The 23,381-nt window shown below is 38.0% G+C and overlaps 1 protein-coding gene across 5 annotated transcripts in view; it reads left to right on the plus strand.

Annotated features, from left to right (window-relative positions):
• Positions 1-23,381, plus strand: part of srgap2 (SLIT-ROBO Rho GTPase activating protein 2) — a 196,114-nt gene that overhangs the window by 52,532 nt on the left and 120,201 nt on the right. The gene's annotated exons all lie outside the window — the stretch shown is intronic.

Consider the following 23,381-nt stretch of genomic DNA (forward strand, 5'->3'; position numbering starts at 1 on the left):
TCACTGCAAAAACAGTATCAGTTTTAAGGGCATGAAGCCAACTTTAGTAGCATTGGGCACAAAGCAGTCTTGAACATGGCGTAATCCATTTCAGAAGACGTTTGCTGTGTGGTTGTACTACTTGAAGGTACCAGGCTAATTGATCCAAATTAACATGCTGTGACCCCTATATACATGGCCTGCTATGCCCATGTTACCAGATCCACTACAGCACACCTATCTGCTCATGTTGTATAGGGTGTTTGTATTAAGGTACCTTTACTTGAGTGAATCGTAAGACCCTTTTGTTCTCATCCACCTTCACACACTAACACTAGGACAACTTAGAATCAACAATTTAACTAAAATGCGTATCTTTGGGATGTGTTAGGAGAAACCAGAGAGAAAACTCCTACAGATATGGGGAGAATGTGCAGGGTCCACAGATCAATGACCAGTATGCTGAATCTGTGAGGCAGCAGTTCTAACCTCTGCATCGCCATGCAGTCTTGAGTTTACAATAATTGATTATAATAATGAACATGAACACCTATTCAAAAATCTTGTTTGTTAAAGAAGAATTGACCTAACTTGGGTCATACTTGCCAATTCCAATACCAATATCTGTTTATTATTACTTCTTATTTTTTATGCATTGTTTTACCATCCCAACTCAACCAGGTCTTTTTCTGTAAACTGATGACTTTAATGAGCACAGACTGCTAACATGAAGTAACAATTTTTTATTTGGACATTTTTGACCTTTTTCCAGTTAGCTTATTTTTAGGGATAAATCAAAGTAACATCAACTCCGAGTAATGGGTTTTGCCTTTACAATGTCAAAGAAGCAGCAGGCTGTGGTGAACACAATGCAGGTTTTCCGCTTTAGTTTTGTGTTGGGCAGACTACTTGCCCTAGGTAGAGCTCCTTGCGCATAACTAATTAAACTCATATATAATATTTTTTTCTTACCCTACTCCTGCCTCATTTACAGGCCAAGTGTTGCAAGTTTCTGTTTTATCGTTGCTGGCATTTGCAGTGAAAGATTGCCACACAGTCAACATTACACCCAGCAAACTGCACAGCGTTCAATCAGCAGTCATTCTTCTGTGGCTTATAATTAATGTGTCATCATACCGATCTAGCATATCATAAATAATTTTGACATTGAACAGTATAACAGTATACTACAACACTTTTTTTTATACATATATGTATATATATATATTCAGCTCCCAGTTGATGTCGGCCTACTTGTACATACCTGTCTTGTATATTTATTACATTCCTGCTGTGCATTTACTTTCTTATGTGGTCATTGCAGGCTGTGTAAGACTGTTGGAGTTAAGCTCCATTTAAGGCACTATAGATGAATAATATGTGCTGGGTCTTTTCCTTGTGATATTTACTACAATGAGCCATAGATTTCACCTTAATTAAGGCTTTTTTTTGCTGTACTGAACATACTGACTACATTACCCTCTATTTTCTGACTGTTTTCTTCTTTTCTTTATATATGTGGCTATTTTGACTAGTTACAGAGTGATGTCTTTATAACGACTAGCTAAGTGCATCAGGATTTGAGACTGGAGATCCAAAAGTTCAACACCATTATTAGCCTTGTAAAATGCTTAAAGACTATTAGTTTTGTGCAAAGGGGAGTGTGTGTTTTTTGCAACATTTGTACCCAGAATGCAACATAGTTATACAATATTGGACTGTAGTACTTTTATTTTTTATCTTTTATTGAATTTATTTAAAGCTTGTAACCTTACATATAATCAAGTCAAACTTAAAACTAAATCCAATTCAACCCCCACCCATGAGAAAAAGAGAAAGGCCAACAGCCAGAGTAAAACTTGGTTAGTATAGAGGGAAGGGAGTCTTTCTCCCCAATATAAGTGCTTATTCTAAAATATTATTGATTAGATCCTGCCAGGTTTTAAAAAAGTTTTGAACAGATCCTGTAAGAGAGACTTTTTTTTTCTTTCTTTTTTTCAATTTCAAATAGTATTTAACATCAGTTACCAATGACTTAACAGAGGTGACTCCAATACTTTATTAATAAAATCACATGTTTATCTACAGAAACTCACATGCTAGGCACCTTATTTTTTTGTGTTAATTTCTAAAAAGTTTTGTGATTACACACTCAATAAACAATGCCATATGCAAATGCATTTATACGTGCATGTTGCTCACTGTGAATGTTAAATTGATGTTGTGTTACAAGACTCCTCTATTTGTAGGCTGTGTCAGACTTGTGCAGTTGCTGATCTCATCACTGGACCATGTCAGTTTAAATGACTGAAGACCGCTGGCCTTATCACATTTACCAAGTATGTGATGACTTTCCAGCACAGATAGGCTTGTTCTTTTTTTTCTGACAGCCAGTAGCATGCTGCTTGATAGAGCAAGTGCTGTACCAGTGGTTAGCAAGTTTGGCAAGTTCACCTATAATTTCTGCCCCCCCCCTTTTTTCCTTTCTTTTTTCATTCAAAATCTATTTTGGTACCTAAAGCACAAGATAGCAGAAATACAAGGTTCTCTTCTGTTTGTGAGGTCTGAAACACTCGTGTTCCATAATTGGCATCACTACATTTAATGAATGGCTCTTCCCGACGAGCATTCATTGGTTGTCAGTTCTCGCATGCACACACCCTAAGACTAAATACAAAATCAGATCTGTTTGATTTTGTCTGGGTGAATTGTAGACATGTTGGAGTGAGTCACTGGGTATATTACACTAAACGACTGAAAGAGATGAGAGTGCACCGCTGGCTGCCGCTGACTTGCTAAGATTGAAAATATCTGGAAAAGTCATCTAATGTGACATGGCCTTTAGTTGCCTTGGAATCCTTATTTGAATCACATTATTCTTAATCACTTACTAAAATAAGTTCTATCCATCCATTTCTTAACCTGCTTTTTCTAATTTAATGATGTCAGGTTAGCCTTGTCTGCATTATTGAAAAAGTAACTTTTTTTGGTGGTATTAATTAATGTTAAGATAACAAAAACCTGACAAATTAAAGCAAGTAAAAATAGTTAATGTACTAGATAAATTGTGAAAGGAGTACAAAGTCTGTTCCCAACCAAACCACATTGTAAAGGAGGACCCTTGAGGATTAAAAGTCATTGATGCCTGTTCAATCCAGGGAAAAAGCAATGACTGATGCAGCTAGCAAGAAAGCAGCCAAGAGGTAAAGCAAAAAGGACAAATTAGAAATTAAGACTGAGGCTACTTCATCAAACACCCAGCCAGCCAGCTCACAACCAAATGCACAGTGGAAAGCTGCTTGTTGGAGGCTGATGATCCGTCAATCCGCTCCACTGAATGTTCAAGTCAGACTAGCTTAAAGAAGAAACATTTACAGAGAGGGAACCAGGATTTCAAGTGAGTAACTTAATTAGTTGATAACCTATGTGTTTGTGATATGTCTAACATATATATTCTTTATCATGATAATTACTGTGAAAGACACTGTTTACAGTTTAAACTTTCAGTAATAAATTCAGATTCTTTTTGGACATCTTTGGGTATTATTTGCTGCATTAATATTAAGAATTCTGTAGTTTGCTCCTCTTTGAAGCCACTTTATAAAAAACGGTAATAGTGTAATCCATCTTCTGTCTCCTCTGCTTTAAGTGTGTGCCAGACACTTTGTAGCTACTACTGCAGAGGTGGCCTTTAAGCCATAAGGTTGCTGTCTGCCTCTCTGAGGAGATCTACATCTTGCTATTTTAGTGAATAAATGGCATTGCAACAATAGTTTCCTCTGCCCCATTGCCAATGGTATATAAAAAGTATGTCTGCTGTGATGAACCAACATGTGTTTCAGCTGGGTGCGTGGTAATCTCAAGTCACACCTCATCACGTACACATTAAATGTGTTTTGGAGTTCTCACCTTGGCCTCACTCCATCTGCATGTAATTAGTTGGGTCTAGGATAGGCCTGCAAATCTCTGACTTGGCACCGTTTCACTGCTTCTAGGCTCTATGTGTTAGTCACTTGTGATTTATGATGTGGGGGGGGGTGACAAGCATTGCACCGAGGACCTTGAAGTAAGTGGAACATGTGTGGTTATTATGCCATTAAATAGATTTGTAAGTGTCGTCATCTGCTTTCACTTTGGCTTTTCTTCCAGATTCCAAAAACATGCCTGGGTAGGTTAGTTGGCAGATCTAACCTGGCATCAGTGTAAGTATCGGCGTTCTCTGCAGTAAGAGGGCAACCTCATCCAAAGTTGGTTTCTGTCTTGTGCCCATTGATACTGAGAGGCTGGATGTTTGGGAGGATCAGCTGCTTGCAGGAGTAGATTGTGTTTATAAATATGGCATGGTACGGTGTGTAAATGCAACACACTTTTATCTGTGCCTTTCTGTGATGATCACCATAGTGTATTACAGTTACCTTTCTGTTAAACTCTTAACTAGGTGTGTAACATAACCTGCTCAAACTGTTGTAATCAAATTTTGGGACACACAAGGTAAAAAATGGCTCTAGAGACGTCTCAGGTTGGTTAAAGTTGTCTTCAAAATCAGAGTGTGAGTTAGAATTTTAAATTAAGAAATGAAGTTTGTAATGCTTCTCACCACTACCTGACCATTTTCTGTCACACAAGTCCACTTTATTCTTAATGTGCGCAGTGTGTATATGGGTGTCTGGCAGTTTAAGATTTTTAGTCATTTGTGACTGTGATTCAGCAGGCACATTCTTGGCATTGCATTTTGCCACTCAATCTGACAGCCTCTCGGAGAACACAGTCTCTAGAGATGGATGTTTGGGGGCCTTTGACTCACTGATTCATTTGAGTCGACACCTTCTAAACATCAGGAATTGCTTAAGGAGAAAAAAACTAAATGGGAAGTGTGTGTGTGTGTGTGTGTGTGTGTGTGTTAGCCCTTTCAGGCTGGTAATTATGGCAGATTATGGTTGCAAAGTGCAGCTCAAGCCTGAGGCCCCGACCAAATCCTCCCCTTGCCCACTCCCCCTCAAAATACCAGCAAAACCGCATTAGCAGAATGACTGTGCTCTATATGTTTTGAGAAAGTCAAATGTGAAAAATTCCAGAGTATTTCCGCAGCAGCAAACCAAGTGAGCCAATCCTGTTTTCTGAAAAATGCAGACACTTGCATTTATTTATGTGGCTGACACATTCTAATTTAGAGTAACTTAAAAAAATCGTTTATGGCTAGTACAGTTCTTTCCATTTTGATCAGCCAGAGTCCAGGACAATTAAGTGACTGGCTCAAGGTTAGCAAAAGCAAGTTGGGCTTGGGGAATTGAACTGACATTCCTGCATTTTTTAGTTTTATTACAAGTGTAACCATCATACTACACTGCCAATATACAGTGCCTTCAGAAAGTATTTAGACACCCTTCTTTTCTTTTTTTTCCTTTTTAGAATTTTCCCTCAACAAAACATTCAATACCCTAGAATGACAAAGCAAAAATAGGATTTTATGATTTTTTGCAAATTTCTTAAAAATACACTGAAATATCTCATTGTAACAAGTATTCAGACCATTTTACTGTGACACTGGAAATGTGGCTTAGGTACATCCCATTTTGATGATCATTGTTGAGATGTTTCTATATCTTATTTGCAGTTCACCTGTGGTCACTTCAGTTGGTTGGACATGATTAATGTATAAGGTCCCATTCCACAGATGATGTGTATTAGAGCAACAAAAAAACATCCCGCAGAGCTTAGAGATGAGCTATAAAAAATTCTGAAGCATTGAAGGTTCCCAAGAGCATGGTTGCCTTCACAATTTTTAAGTGGAATCAGTTTGGGATGACAACTCTTTCTGGATCTGGTTGCCAGGCCAAATTGAACAATTTATGGAAAAAAGTCCTTGATAACAAAGGTGAACAAAAACTTGATAGTCATTTTGACTGAGCTCCGAAAACCTGTATGGAGATGGGAGAAACTTTCAGAAGGATAACCACCACTATGACATTCCACTTATCTGGGTTTTATGGCAGAATGATCTGATTACAGTTAGAGTTTACAAAAAGGCAGGATTTTTCTGGTCTGATGAAACCAAGTTTAAACTGTTTGGCCTCAGTTTTAGCCATCATATCTGTGGGAAAATCAGAACTGCTCATCACCTGCGTGATACCATTCCAACAATGAAGCACTGTGCTAGCAGCATCATGGTGTGGGGTTGTTTTGCAGCAGCAGGGACTGGGAGACTCAACAGGGTTGGAGGAAAGTTGTACAGAGCAATTAACAGAGATGTCCTTAATGAAAACCTGCTCTGGTCTGGATTGAAACTACAGCTTCCAGCAAGACAATGACCCTAAGCACAAAGCAATGACAACACAAGTGTCTTAACCTCCTCAGCATTAGATCCAAGCATCACTCAGGCAGTAAAAACAGTGGTAAAAGCGTTAGTCCCGAGTGTCTCTTGGGTAGCTGTATAGATGCGTCTTGCGTAAGAACCGAGCATTACTCGGGCCATGGTATAGGCGTGTCTTGCATAAGCGTGAGGTTCGAGTGTTACCAAGGCAGCGATGTCGATGCATCTCCTCCTAGCCTCATAATGGCATCTCATAAGGAATGCCTCTCATCAGCAGTGATGACGAAGTGAATCTGTCTTCGGGCAGTGAAACAAAATGATTCTAGGAATCAAAAATTAACATTTAAATCACTTGGATATGTGCAGTGTACTGTTCATATTATTATTATTATTATTCATCATTACTATTTGTATAATTATTATACTTTCTACTCTTCTGACTTTGTACTTTTAGTGTTTTGCACATTTTACAGTAGAAAGAGTAGATTTAATAAAAATGTCATTTTTTCAAGCCAAAAATGTAACGCTTTTGCATTTGCCAGATTTGTCCGTAGCCTCATAACGTAATGTCATTGAGTGGCCCATCCTTAGACCAAGAAAAATATCTCTGGAGAGACCAGAAAATAGCATCCCACAGATGGTCTCCACGCAACCTGGCAGAGTTTGAGAGCATCTGCAAAGAAGAATTACATAAGATTACCAAATCCAGGTGTGCTAAGCTTGTTGTGTCAGATTCAAGTAGAATCCATGCTTTAATGACTGCTAGGGTCTTCAACTAACCACTGAGTAAATGGTTTAAATACTTGTGTCAATGGAATGTTTCAGTTTTTAATATTTAATAAACTTACAAAAAAATCCTTTTTTTGCATTGTCATTCTGGGTTATGGAGTGTTTAATGAGGCGAAAATGAATTTATACATTTTGAGAATAAGGCTACAACATAACAAAATGTGTAACAAGTGAAAGGGGTCTTGAAGGCACTGTACATAAAGCTAAGAACAGAAGTCTTTTAGAGCAGAGATTATGTGAATTCATGAATTTGTCCTACGGCACTTAGCAAGTACAGCTCATTTATTTCCAGATGTAGCTCTTCTTGGTCAACTAACTTGCTCAGAGTCACACAGTGGAGACCAAGCTGGCAGATTTATAATTCAAGGGCAAGTGTCACCTCAGGGGATGCTGTTACCTGAACATGTTTTTTTTTAAAAAAAGAAGACTTTTTAAGGTTTGAACTGTTATCAGAGTTTAATTGGCAGACATTTTTTAGAAACTGAAATACCATGATGTTTGGAAGAAGGGAGATATATATGGGCGAGAAGTGAAGATAGAAGAAGCTACACCAGGGTGTGGTTTGCCATTTTGTGAGAGGCACAGAGGCATGACTTTGATAAAGTAGATGGGAGCAAACAATACAAAATGATCAAAGAATTAATAGCAGAAATCTTGGTTTGCTAAATTTTGTTGTAATGTTGCATTTTATGTGTGTTACATGAAGTTCATTTCATTTTTTTATCTTGGTTTCCCTCGTCATTATGATTGTTCACTTTGCCTTTTTAGGTATTGTAGCTAATTGATCCGTTATTTACCGGGTGGGTGTCTACTCCATTCATAGTTAATTGTCATTATTAGGACAGAATTAAGGGAGCAAATTCCACACAAAAAAAGTAGTGGGGAAAAAAAGAGAATTTCAGACAACATGAAGAATACAAATATTTGTAAATTTCTTATGACTGTAAATCTCAAAACAAACAATTTTTTTCTGAATGTTTAATTAGATGAGTGAAAGTCCATCCATCCATCCATTATCCAGCCCACTATATCCTAACTACAGGGTCTTGGGGGTCTGCTGGAGCCAATCCCAGCCAACACAAAGGGTGCAAGGCAGGAAACAAACCCCGGGCGGGGCGCCAGCCCACTGCAGGGCACACACCCACACACCAAGCACACACTAGGGACAATTTAGGATCGCCAAAGCACCTAACCTGCATGTCTTTGGACTGTGGGAGGAAACCGGAGCACCTGGAGGAAACCCATGCAGACACGGGGAAAACGTGCAAACTTCTGAGTGAAAATTGACTAGAAAATTTAATAGAAATAGAATTGGAACTAAAATTATTTTGTAATTGTAAAACTTGATGGAACAAAATCCTGCCACTACAGTGGGCTTTGTGGGTCTGTGATTAGAAACCACTGTTCAACAAGTAGATTGAAATTTGGGAGATCTTTTAAGTTACTCTGTCCAGAGACTTGGTGCATTGCTCGAAACTGGGACTGTCACAGTAAAACTGTGATGTATGGCTGGGTATTCGTATCCTCAAGGCCTGGCACTTTGGGTTTTTTTCTGTGTGAGCTAATCTTGCCATCCCATGCTATGCCTGACTTCTTGGTTGTTGGTTACCTATACTGAGTATGTCAGAAGTGCTGGTTACTATAATGGCAGAGGCTTAAGTGGGAGGAAGAGAACCACCCTTTTGGGACGCTCACAAATGTGCAGTAACTTGGGGAAGTGGGGGATTTTGACATCCTGGCTCTTTTGGCCTTATTGTTATCATTCTCAGGTGTTTCCTGGTTACTAGTTGATGGGTTACTGTTTCTTTCAATTTTTTTTTTTGGTCTTTAAATAAAGCCTGATATGCACATCAGCAGAGGAACACATAAATTAACTAGTAAAATCAATTTCTCCATCAGCCTTGGCAGCTTAGTGAGAAAAGATCAGTAAGCCATCGGACAAGAATTAATGTTGTTTACTGTGTATCCGCTGGTGTGATCAGTCGATAAGCTGTAAGATGTATTTGTTATGGTTCAGGCTGTCCTGGCAGAAGGTGACAAACCCATGTCAACAGGGTGGCTCTGGCCTCCCAGGGAGAATGGCACTAGCACCAAGGAAGAGGCACATGCCAGAAGAAGAACCACATTTTTATTTGCGATGTGAATGTGGAAGAGTGCTAAAGGGAGAGGAGGGAGCCTGCTGAGTAAACCTGTGACCCCACATGTGCCAGTCTGTAAATGAGTGAATAAAAAGCACACAGATGTCTGCTGCTGATCACAATTTAAATTCTCCATTGTGATGAGATCTGCCATCCCACACCTACCTGGCACCTGCTCTCTGCTTGCTCTTCCATAATGCTGCTTTGTGTGCCTGTTTTTTTTTTCTTTTTTTTCTTTGCTTTTCCCTACACAGGTGTGTTTCTCGTGCTGTCTCTTATCTGTAGTTATAACATGACTGGTTTTGGCCTGTTTTTCTCTTTTATTCCTGCTTTTGGAACTTTTATTTTTATTGCCTCTATTGCCATCAACCCGTTTGATAATAGGTGATATATCTTTGTTTTTTGTTTTCTGTCTCTCCAAGGTATTGTCACACATTGCTATTTACCACTGCTGCCTTACAAATCCAACGTTCTGGGTTTGAATGTCATTCCCAGATGTGGTCTATGTGGAGTTTGTATGGTTGCCCTGTGTCTACATTGTTTTTTTTTTTTCATTTTGGGTCCTTTCATTTTTTCCCATATCCCACATTAAAGAGTGATAATTCTCCATTAACCCTTTGTGAGCCTGGGAGTGTGTATGAGAGGGACTTGCAGTCAACTTGGTTCCCTGGGCTTGTTCCTGCTTTGTGTGCAATGCTGCCTCCTACCTTTGTCCACCCTAAATTTGATTACGTAATTTAAGAATGTTATGTTAGTGTGACTTTCACATTTGCCTACTTGTTTCATTTTTATTTTTTCTTTGTCATTTATTTACCTATCTCACTTTAAACTTCCTTGTAAGTTTATGAACTTTTTATTGTATGTCCTCTCTTGCCATAGTGAGTGATGATCCATTCCTAAACAGGTCACATCGCCGTATTTTCCAAGAAGAACAGCCATTCAGAACGCTCATTTGTATATATCTACTGCTTTCCAGGCTCATCCATGTTTATAATTGAGTGTATATTTTTACAGATTATTAATGATTTTTGTGTACCAAGACCAGTGCTGGGGAATTATACTTTTGGGTTACATTACTTGTTACTTCCAAAAAAAAAAAAAAACTAAATATGTAATATAGCTACTTATTTTAAAATGTGTAATGCATTATAAACAGTGTGTTTTCTTTTTCAGCTTTCTTTGGCCAAGTTTGATTATGAAACTGAGCAAAAGCACTGCCAAATGTCATACTTTTCTTGTGTTTTGTAAATATGTTTAGTCCTTCGTGTACAGTGAAGTAAATAATATCATTCTCTTTTTCCATCTCTAAAGTAAACTCCCTGAAGATTTGCCGTATGAACACTGGCCGTTGCGCAACTTGATCACACTGTTTCAATATATCAATAGCATGGAAAGTTAAACTGCAACTTTATATATTGGCTTCTGTTACTGGACTGCATGCAGCACACTCTTTTCTGCTTGGCTGTGCAATTGAGCCCTGCAAAAGACCAACATACAGTCTGCCACGTTTGCTTCTTGCATTATACCCAGTAGTGCTGCAATAATCACTGGCCCCATGTTACCCTAAACTGGGCCAATTAAATTTAGTCTTCAGTACCTGCAGTATTAAATGTATACTTATAACTTTTGTTCAGTTCTTTTCACTTGGTTGCATACTATGAATGTGCTTAATCTCTTCCTTACTAGCTACCACCACACACATGCACCATGTTACTCAGACAACAGCAGGCAAAGTCTGTATGAAATAAGGTAATAATTCTGCGAAACTACACTTTTTTTTTTTTTCTTTTTTGTTCGGGGCAGCAGGAAAAGGTAACACGGGTATTTTTACTTCAGTAAAACAGGTATTACGATAGGTTAATCATTATTTTAAAAAGTAACTCCATAACGCACAATGACACGTTACCCCCAGCCTTGACCAGGACTGTTCAGTGTCCCCTAACCTCTCCTTTAAAAAAAAAGGATTAAAGATAATCTCACTACAGCATTTTTTTTCCTTGCCACTTCCTGTTTTCCCCTACTGATAACTTTAACTTTACCATCAATCATACCATAGACAGTGCATGTTAAGCATTCTTATGTTGATCATGTCTTCAATCTTATACATACTATGTTACAGCCAAAAAAACTAAATAAACAAACAGTTATGGTTATCCAAATCATTTTGAGATTTTACATACTTAGCAAAAAATTCAAAATGTTTATCTTGTTCCTTGCATGGCTGTGTGCCACTTAAGGTTCTTGTACTTTGGTTTTTGGTGTCACCTGTCTACTCATGAATCACCTTCTTTCTAATGGCATTCTAAAGGCTTGACTTTTTTTTTTACTTTCTTGTATACAAACTATAGGGAAAGTATTGTAATCGTCCAAAGATTCAGTGTCGAGGTTTTGATGAATCTCAACGTTTTTGGCCACCCTGATTTTCTTGTATACGAAGTATAGGGAAATTATTGGAATACTCCAAATATTCCATTTTGAGATTTTGATGAATCTCAATGTTTTAGACCTCCCTGAGTCCTAAAATACAATTTTTGGGATTATGTCTGTGTGTCTGTCCGTGTGTGTGTATGTAAACATGATAACTTGAGTACGCTTTCACTTAGGTCAACCAAATTTTGCATACAAGTATTAGATACAAAACATGGATTTTTATCAAATTTTGGGCTATTTCCGCTAACCGGAAGTGGTACTTTACCTTTTATTCATGCAACTGCAGAGTCTGATTTATTCAATTTTACTTTTATAATATATTATTAATTTCATTTGGTTTGTTTGTTTAATGTACATAATACAGTATAAAAATATAATTATTGTCTTGCGGTTTACTCCTCAAATATCCATCCCCATATCTGAGTATACGAGACAGTCAAGGGGAGACCACTCCCGGTTTTTTTTTTTTTTTTTTTATTCTGGTCTTCTGTCGCTAATAAGTTTAAATTTTCTGAGCATCTTGTCCTTTAGTCTTTTGTCATGTTGACTGACTTGTTAGCATTGCTACAGTGTATATTCAGTGCACAGTCTTATTCACTTTGCACCCCTGAGCCAGTGTATTATACACCTTGTTTTGAGAATGCTCATTTTAAAAGTTACTATCTATAGTAATGTGTTGGTTAAAGTCTGTATCTTGCATAAAAAAGAGACCATGACTCTGTTCACTTATGTGGTGAGTTACAAGTAACAGAAGGTATCTTTGAAGCATGCAGCTCCAGTGTAAAATTTCTCTCACATTAAACTTGTAAAAGCCACATTCTGAGAATAGACTCGGCACCAAGGTTTTTGTTTTTTTGATTTGTTGATACGGTGATGACATGATGCTTAAGTCCTTGTTGCAGGCTAGTAGAGAGTCTAATGCAATGCTACTATGTATATTTATTTAGCCAACCTTGAACTGGACCCCAGCCCTCTGAAGAGTACACTTACACACACGCACACACACACACACACACACACACCCATTCACACAAAACCAATTTAGAGCTGAAATTTAACTTTATATCATGTCTTGCAAATAAGGCAGTAAACTAGACTACCGAAAGAAAATCCCAGACAGGTGGAGAACAAGCCACCTACATACAACCCATGACCAGAGCTGGTTATCAAATACAGTTTCCTGGAACTTTGAGTTGGAGATTTAGTTATGAAATGTGTGACCACAGATGCAGGAGCACACACAATGCAGCTCTCTGCTGTAAAACCCAAACTGCAGTGTGCCCCCCTTTTAAAGCATGGCTGGCTGTGCAAAGCATAGTTGGGCTGCAATCTTGGGAAAGCTTCTTAATGAGCTTATCATTTGAAAGACAAAATCCAAAAACATAAGCTAAGAAAGTAAACTTGTTTCAGTGAATTCTCATCTGTAAGACCTGGCAACCTATGTGCCTAAGTTACCAGGAAAACTGCAAGAATGAAATTGTTTAGCAATACGAGTGAGCACTTTAAAGCAGGAAATGTGATATAGTGAGCTTAACAGGGCTGAGTATTTTGTTGTAATTCTGCCCACTACAGTTGACTTTGGAAAGTATAAATCATTTTTCACAGCTCTGCCACAGATTATCCATTTTGGTGGTTGGTTGATTGTTTTGTAGGTTAATTTTTCTTTTTTGTCTCCTTTTTAATAAAAGATAACTGTATATTGGGATTTGGAATTGCCATTGGCCCCACAGTATGATATTTCCCCAGTACCTGGGTCATGATGTGCTAATACTGAGTCTTTATTTATTTTAATTTAAAAAATTAAGGTTTGCAATTTAATTTTGTAGTATATTATGGCATAGTTTTCCTTATTTGTTCATTTAGCTGAAGTTCAAATTGAAATTCTGTTATACCTAATAAGGAAAAGCCTCCTCTCCATTCATTCTGACTCAGTGGTTTGCTCTGCTGCTTCACAACTACAGAGCCTTGGGTTCATATCTTGGTTTGATCACTGCCTGTGCTGTGGAGTTTATATATGGTTGTGTTAATGTATGGTTTTCTCCAATCAGGCCAATTTTCTCCTCATATCTCAGAATCGCTCACTTCAGGCTGATTGGCATGATTGTGCCCTCTGATGTACTGCCACCATGTTCAGGATTAGCTTCTGCATTGTTTTTGATGGTGATCTCATAGGCTCCTGTTTTCTGCAATCTTGAGTTCCATAAGTAGATTTGGTTAAGGCCTGGATAAGTTTTTACAACCTCCTTATCTTATCTAGTAGCTAACAGCCCTGTCCAGCGCCTTTCTTATTCTTTAGTGTTATTTACTGGTGAGGTTTTTAAGATTTTATATCATCATTTATCATAATTCTTTTATCTGAAGGTTGTAATGTTGTACAGTTTTGGTTTTATTTTTCCAGTAAATCATCTTTAAAAGGAAGCACAGTCATGAGAAGCTTGATGTGCGCCTGTAATAAAGTAATAACTCATTTCACAAAGTAGGTGCATTCCAGTATTTTAGAGATGAAAAATGTTATTAGCAGAAGTAGATTTTAACATAGGAGTAACATTGATATGGTAATGACCTTGAGTTGGGCGTGTGGCATTGAGGTCACGTAGTCTGCCGTCTCTTTATTTGACTGCTCAGCAATGCTGCTGGCATACGTGTTAACCAGTGGCAACTTCCATGTGGCTGCAGACACTCTCTTCTGCTCCATTCACTGCCTAGACTTTCACACCTTCATCTCTACCTCGCATCTTGAAGCGGATCAGAGGCAACACCATCTGCCTAACTTTCCTCAGCTCTGTGAAGTGACCCAAGTCAGAATCCTTAAGAAGACTTTAGTAGCGCAGAAGCATCTCCAAAGTGCTTGTAGTTAAGTACTTTCTATCCATGGCCCCTCTATTCATGCTATGCACTGGCTCCTTTCATGGCTGGCTGAAGATCCCAATAATCCTCTTCCATAGCATGTCTTTTCTCCAGCTTTCTACACTTGCTATTGTCTGTATTTTAGTTTCTAAATAAATTTGTTTATGATTTTATGACATACTGGGCTAATCTATTGTTGTCTAAAAAATATTAGTATAAGTAAAATGTACATGAAATAACTTTACGTTCTATAGTACACACAGTATCAACAACAAACTACTATTCAACTATTCAACAGACAATTATTCTGTGTAAGGAAGTTGCACTGTTTCAGCACTCTAGCAGACAGATACAGGTCAAGAATCCCAAACCCAAAATTCAGAAATGCTCTAAAAAGCAAAAAGGTTTTGAACGTCACCTGACCTCACGTGCCCATGTAGTGCTTAATATTTTTTATTTTTGTTTTTAAGTGATCAATGGATGTGATTAACACATTCATATAGTTCTAGTATGTACTATTTACTACAGTTTTCTTCAGTCCCCCTTTGAATTTTTAGCAGCACACCAGCACATGAATAACCTGGAGGCCTGGGGTCCTTGGTGGAGTTTCGGGAACTGTAGGTGAATGGCGCAATAACAGCTGTACGACACTTAACTGCTGCACAGGGGTGAATGGTGTGATTCAAAAGTGCTGCATGGCGCTGTTTAGAGTGAACATAGGCTCTGATGATCTGTTGGTGCCAGTTTGTTATCAATCATCATTCCCACCAGACCTATGTGCATTAGTCACTGTAACCTTTTAATCAAAACACAGCATCATAGCTGGAGACTAGAAGCCTGCTATTGTTTGTTTTTGTTGCTGTTTAAGAGCTGATACAGGTATTCTACTGATGCTACTGTGCACAAACTTATTAAAATTAAAAAATATATTATAAAATTACATTCAGGCCTTGCACGTAAGATGTAGGTGAAATAACATAAATAAATTTCATGTTTAAACTTGGGCCTTATCCCCAAGATATTTATTTACTTATTCAGCATATTTTCAGATTTTGGAATGCATATGTTTCTGGTCTCAAGCATTTTGGATAAGGGATGCTCAACCTGTACTTGAGTTTGCATATGTGTCGTAGTGTGTGTTATGCTGCCTAGACTATAAATTCTCAGAAGATTCATTAACCGAGGTACAAAATTACAGCATTAACATCCAAATAATTCAACTTGAACTGAACTTTAGTCCATTGGTGGCACACTGACTCCCTCAATCCTAAACTGTGCTTGGGCCTAATTCAAAATGCTTAATTATACATTTTGAAAAGAAAGTCCAATCAGAATGACATGTAGTGTCATGATAGTGGTTGTCTGATTCCTTTATAGAGATTTCTTAAACTGCTGTTATTCTTACCGGGATATTGTATTTTTGAGGATTCATAAATATATCCACATTCACTTTTTAAATCTTCTTTTTTTTAAGTCTCTTTAGGATGGACTTTACTGTATATATGAGGGAATGTTTTAAACACTTTTTTCTAGATTTTTTTTCTACTCTTCCTCTAATTGGTGCTATCCAAAATATTATTCTTGATTTACTAGAAGTGTTGTGCTTTTTCTTTTTTGTTTCGTCTTGAAGTATGAGTTGTACTAACCAACAATGGGATTATCCATTTGTTTATAGAGCAGGTAACATTTTCACAAACCTACTGCACACAAGTGCTCCATTTAACAAGTTATGTGCTTTATTAAAGACATGGTAATAGTAAGTTCATTGCGGTTTGTTGTAGCAGCCCACTTTGCAGGTCAGGTTCACAATGGAGTCTTATCTATCCTAGGAGCAATGGCTGCAAGGTGCAAAGCATCCCTGGATGTGGTATCAGATTATTTACACCAATAAACCCCTTCTTGTATTGGCTATATTGAAGTCATCAGTTAATGTAACGCACATCTTTGGGATGCGGGAGAGAAACTGAAGTGCCCTGAGAATAAACCCCTTATGGATCCTGATTTTTTTTTTCTTAAATATTTCTAGTTTCCATTGTATTTAGAATAAGTTTCAAAGGCAAAAATAGATTAATACATTGATTTTTTTTTTTTTGGTAATATTTCAAAAGGACAAATACTGTTTATTAACATGTTGGTGATGTTTATAAAAAGCATGTTTCACTTCTGGAAGGATACATCTTGTGTCTTGTTTTTGCCAATGCAGTGTTCAACTAGAATAGCAATAAGTAGATTTGGTATTAAAAGTTAATTCTCTACCATGGTGTGGCATAGAAAATGCAGAACTCCATGGATGTTTCCATTGAACTCATTATACATCAGATAAGATGGCCGATCCCCTGCATGTGACCTTCGGTAAGTAGGGAGGATATAATTTTGGACATTGCATGGCATGGTGTGGTGCTCTGTGGCTTTGGCCCTCTTAGGAAGTTGAGCTTAGAAATCAAGCTTCAGGTTAAGCAGTTAGTGAAAAAACGGTTACTGAAAAGCAGATGTTACAGTCTGTCATCGAATGTGTTTAGATAACGAAACCTGTCTCTCTTTGGCTTAACCCATTCCAAAAGTACCTGAGGTGAAGCCGGCTTATGTCTTTCTCTAATACTGCTGACCTGTCCTGAAGTCCATTTTAAAGATTAGATTTTCCTCACTTTGCTATTCTGCTAGAGACCAGCAGGGCCACTTGGTGTGGGGCTCTTAGTAGCAGATGAAATGCATGCTTCATATTAACACAAAACATATTATTAATGTTAATAAATTTCTTGTAGGGGACCCCATGTTACTATGACCAGGAGTGGCCTCAGCCTCTCCCACCCCCATAGGGCTCCTGGTAATCCAGGAAGCAGCCCACAATTAAACAGATGGCAGCATGTTGGCAGTTTCAAAGCTCTGGGCTAGCCTTCCGCCTCCTCCTTCAAGCTCTAGTCACGGTGTCGGCTCCCTTCCTGCTTCCGGGGAAGAGCAGATGGCACATCTTAAGGTGTGAATTGAAAAATGGAATGCTGCTGCATCTGTTTTGCACTCTTTATTTTTAATATGAATTGCATTTACTTCCTTTTTTTTCATCTCCCACAGATAGAAATCAGTCAGCCATTGTTTTGTTTTTTTTTTGTTTAGTTTTATGATCCGAGATCTTCCTGGCTACAGCACTACATGGATGTGGGGTCTTTACCTCCTTTTTACTCCCACTGCTAAACACCTTTTAGTTTAAAAGCTTTGGTGCTTCTGTGACTACCATTTTTATATAGTGCTGACCTTGTAAAGGCTGTTCCTTGGTTCCTTTAGAACTAAAACAAACTGCTGTTAAATTGCGTTTTTTTAGCAAAGCCATACCCCAGAGTTTTTGGATGAGCTATAGAAAGTAATTAATTAAAAAAAAAAAAAAAAAATGGAAAAAGTGAAAATAGAATAATGTCAGTTAATTGTGCTCGCTCCCTTGGTGATGTTTCTCTATAGGGTTCCCAAATGTCTGCCTCATAGTTCTGTAGCCTAATTTATTTTGAATGGTTATTTATAATAATGGCTTCTTTTAGTATAATTGAATGTAACCCGACATACTGGAAATTGTTGTAAGGTCAACAGATGGACAGCAGCATAGGTTCAGCAAGTTTGAGCAGTCTTCTGAGTGGAATTTAAGCTAGAAAAAATAAAATATAGCTGTCTTCTTCTATCTTCAATGGGTGGATGATTGCAGTCTGTCCTGCTACGCTTTTTTATATTCCAGTACCATCTTGTTGCCTGTAGCTCATTACTGTCTTGCTTCTGACAGTGAAACTAGTAGCTGATCCCAGGTAGGCAGAATACCGGTAGTTTGTCATTTCCCTGAAAAACTACTGCTGCATTTTTCCTTGTTTTGATTGACAAAATTAATCAAAGCATTTTTCACAGAGAATATGTTGTATTGGACAGTAACCTTATTTGTGAAATATTTTCCTGGAAATTTGCCCTGTGGCTGGCTTAAGTGCCCCATAATGCCCCCACTTAAGAAGTGTCCCAGCACCCCATGATGCTTTGTGAGGCCAGTATGACATCACAGAAACATTGGAGCCATGTGCATAACTTTCAGGCACGTGTATGGTAAGACTGCTGCAGAGCTGCTTTGAGCATAATAATAATAATACATTTTATTTATATAGCGCCTTTCCCATGCTCAAGCATGCGTGATGTTATTTTCCATTCAGTGCTCTAGTCTTCCACCCTGCATGCATTAAAAAAAAAAAAAAAATTGTATGCATAATTAGCCACATGCCCAGCTATAATCTCAAAACATGCCTTAAAGGAGCCCTCCAGAGAGAACAAAAACACATGCGACCCTCTAAAATAATAGCAGAAGATTTATTACTGTTTACAAAGTGTTTGTCTTCCTCATAGAAGAAAAAAGTACAAAACATCTGCATAGAGATAAAAAATGCATGCCAGCGACACCAGTGCCAGTGCTTCAAACAATGGAATGAGCCTGTACATCGTTTCATGGCCAGTGTGTTCTCCAAGATTGCAACACTGCAAGCACAATGATGTGTGTGTGTGTGTATTTTATATATAAATTTTAGACTTATTACTGGCTTGTGGTTATTGTTCTGTGTTTGTGTTTTTGTTTAAAGCATGATAGTGTAGAGGTTAGAGCTGCTGCCTTACAGTTTTGGCCACAATAATGGCCATCAGTCCGGGACACTTTAAACACAATTGCACCATTATAAGCCACGTGCCTTTACCAAACTCCATTAGTGAAGAGTGATGTCAGTCCCGTTTAATCCAATGGCATCAATGTCAAAAGTTTTATATAAAGTGTAGTTTGCTTTTGTAATTTTATGCTTTGTATGCTTCAAGTCTAAAAGAGCTTTTCAAGAGCTGTAAAGCTAGCTGCCAGGCATTGTGCCACACTTCCTTATGATATTTCAACACTTCTTACTGGCAGAGCAATTTGGGTGCTGGTGTAGGAGCATCGAAGCTTCAGATCCCGGTGTTCTCTTGGCACATCATTCTGGGTGATTTGCCTGCCAGCACCCAGATGAAATTCACCATTGTTATATTTTCATCAATATTGCTTTAGAAGTCATTGCTGTGGACCTCAATGTGTTAGAGCTACTGTCAAAATATTATAAAACTTGATTTGGAACAGACGCACCACAGCGAAGGACAGTTGCCTTAAATGTCATAGTAGGCAGCTAGCCTAGAAAAATTGTGGCATTACTATGCAGCACATGCTTAAACACACAGACAATGACTGTCACCTACACTTTTATTCCCTATTTTGGAAGACATTCCACCAGTAATCCATTAATTTTCAGACCTGCTTATCCATGCCACAGATGTGCCTATCCTGGCAGCACTGCATGAAAGGTAGAACTAGTACTTGACATCACACCAGTCTATTGCATGACCAGTGTCATACTGGCTAAATTTAGAGTCACCAGTTAACCTGAAATACACATCTATGGCATCTGGGAGTAACATTGGAGCAAATGGGGAAAAAAACACATGCAGGCTCTTCCTGGGTGATTAAATCAAGCCTAAAACTGTGGAACTACAAGGCAACAGTGCTCATCAGTGTTTCAATTTACATTGCCAGTGAGAAAGCAAACTCCAAAGCACAAATGTCATTGAACTACCATTGAAATACTTGCATGAGGTTACAACTTGCAATTCTGGGCCTTTATTTTAAAAGATTTTGGTAATACCATAAATGAGTCAATCTGTGCGACATTCTGTCCAGTTTCTGTTCAGTCCTTAACTCAAGAATGCCATATAATATATTGGGAGTCTTATGTCTGCATTGAAAAGAATAAAGAGGAATAAGGCTTAACAATTAAGAAGTATCCTTCTGTAAAAGCAGGTAATATTTAGTTCTGTCATTTTGGGGTGTGTTTAGCCATGATGAATTTTCAAAAGACTATGGTTTTCCCCATTTATTTATACCCTGGCAATGCCGGGTACTGTAGCTAGTAACATAAGATTTTTTTTTTTTTTTTTTGCATATCTCCCACACACTAGTGACAAAAGTATAATATGAACAACAGACAATTAATACAATATCCGATGGATATGGCCAAGAAATGCACATCAGGTCTGCTCATGTTGTCTCTATGACAGACAATAAAAACGGTTTCTGAATATATTGGTGCAAGTGTTCATGGGGTTGGGGTTGGGGGTGGGGGTGGGGGGTTTGGTTTGACAGTGCAGGATGTCTGAGGTCTTTAATATTGGGTGTGTGTGTTTTATGCTAACACATAACTTTGTTCTAAATGTGCATGTCTTGAAACATTCCTATATTTGAGAAAACCAACTAATGGATGGCTACTGAAGGCAGCATTGTAAAGTGAAGAGTTTTATGAAAGCTCTCTGTTTCTTTTGTGTCTGAAAACAAATATATCTTTTGTGTTATGTAGTACCTTCCATAATGAACACCATCCCCATGCATTTACAAGTTACGCTGGTAGATGAAAGTAAGGTGGCTTGCTTAGGATCAAAAGCAGAACTAATTATATTGATTGGACCTGTGACCTTTGGTATTACAGCACAGAAGATAAAGCTTTGTCCTACAGTTAAACCAAGCCTTGGTAACAAGTAGTGGTCTTTTAGAAACATAGTTGGTTGACAGTTAATATTGGGTTGGTACAGTCTTGTAAGTATTAAAGAGAGCAGAGGGCTTGAAAGACTAAGGTGTCCTGAGAAAAGGAGAGTGAGAGAGGTGCAGTATTTTAAAATACTGCATATAATAATATCCTGAAACCTGCTTAATCCAATTCAGGGTTTTGCACACACACACACACACACACACACACACACACACACACACAGACCAGGTCAGTTTGGAATCACTAAGCTAGCGTAACCAGCCGAAGAATGAACTAGCATCCCATCCAGGTTTGCTTCCTACCTTGTGCTCTGTGTGTTGGTGTAGTCTCTGGTCACCTGCAGGATCTGGTAGGTATAACTAAAATAATTTAAAGAGTTGTCCACAATTCCTGTTCTGTCGGTGTAGCTCAAGCACTGTAGATGACGATCAGTTAGTGCTGCTGGCAGGCTTTAAGTTGTCAGCCATGGGTGGACCATTGGGAATCAGATAATTAGAGGCAAAGCACCAAAAATTAGATACGACTAGCGCTGTGTTTGTCTCTGTGTATGCTTGAGATCTGTAATTCAACGTTACTGTAAGTCTCCAAATTTTTTTTATCAAGAAAAAGAACAGTCCATGAACAAAAGAACAGTTTATCAAGAAAAGCAGTCCATGTCAGTATCTTATTATTATTTTTTTTATTTTTTTTTTTTTACTGAATTTTATCTCAAACATTCTTTGGTACGTACACTTTACTATAAATGCCTTACTGATGCTGACTTGGCTGCCATGTCTGTCCTCTATTCCGCAGTGTTTTTCTGTGGCACACCAAAGTCCCACATCGGTTAGATGTCATCAGAACTAATGAACAGCACATGCACCTCATGTGACCGTTAAACTCAATTAAACATAATTTCTCATGTGGGCATGGTGTAGGTTTGTGGCTGTTAATGCTGTTGATTGAAAAATGTTTTGTTTTTTTTATACACTTTTTTTTTCTTTTGCTTACAGCTTTTTCCTCCGCTTATAAGATTTTAGAAGTGGAAAATTGCTTTTCACTACACATATAGTGGATTCAGTAATATTCAGACCCCTTCATTTTCTTCATAATTTATGTTTCAGCCTTGTGCTAAAATTGTTTGGTTTTTTTCCACCACATCAAGCAACCTTAGAATAACAAAGCAAAAAAAGTTTTTACAAAACTCTTATTCCTCCACTTATTTCGGTTTCCAGTCTGGGAAAGGGAATACTAAGTATCCTAGTCAGGATGTCCTTAGTTCCCACACTGCCCATCCACAACAGCCTTCTTGCAAGAAGAGGGAACATGATGCCATTTCCATCCCATCTAGCCATTCCTTATAATGACTTTCTGACCAGGTAAGAAAGTAAGGCCCGTGCCAGCTGGGACACCAGTCCATCTATGACTCTAGTAAGTGCTGCCAAATGTGGTAAAGTGCAAGGATGTATAGTATGTTGGAAACTGCAAGTTTTAAGTGTGCAAGCCTGACGTTTCCGTGGCTGGAATATACATTTCAATAAAGGCTGCTTTGTTACAGGACTTACTGTGAAAGGCACCAACATTTAAACTTTCAATGGGCCAGTTTGATTGTTTGTCACAAGTATGAATCTTTATTGTGTTTTAGAGAGATGTCTGCCATAAAAACATTATAATAGATTTATTATTGCACACTTTAGCTTAAACTGTGTATACAGTACTCGCTCTGCAAATTTTTGTCAATATTGTAAAAAGCTCTATAAATTTGTTAGTAGGTTAAAGCCAGACACTTGAATCTTACTACTTTTTTGGACTCGTCTCTACCCTCAGTTGATGGCAATTGTCATGAAACAGGCAGACACAATCAGATAATGTCTACATGAGACGTAGTTAGAAGTAATTGACACGGTCGGGCAGAGAGTTAAAGAAAGTGACATCTGTGCAAATGCGGACTTGGCAAGTCTCCTGAATTTTCCCTGTCAATCACATCTCTTTGTACATTTCTGATTGATGCTTGTCTGTCTATTGTATTGTGGGAGTTTTGTTTATTTTTTTCTCATGTGTCTGGTAGAAAAACTGAAAAATTATCTGCTTTTTCCAAGAATGGCCTTCAATTATATTTTTATTTTCATCTATGCTACACTCTGTTCTCAAATTTGCTTCATTGAATTCAGGATTTGGAGTGTTGGTTTTAAAGCATTTCCCAGAAGCATTGAGTGTAAGATAGAAACTAACTGTGGATGTGATGCAAGTCCATAACAGGTCACTTTTGCATGTTAACGCCCACGGTCTTGGTAAAAGAACATGAGTAAATTTCAATTTAGGGTGTACTAATACTAGGCA

Source organism: Erpetoichthys calabaricus, chromosome 3, assembly GCF_900747795.2.
Source record: "Erpetoichthys calabaricus chromosome 3, fErpCal1.3, whole genome shotgun sequence".
Classification (NCBI taxonomy): Eukaryota; Metazoa; Chordata; class Cladistia; order Polypteriformes; family Polypteridae; genus Erpetoichthys; species Erpetoichthys calabaricus.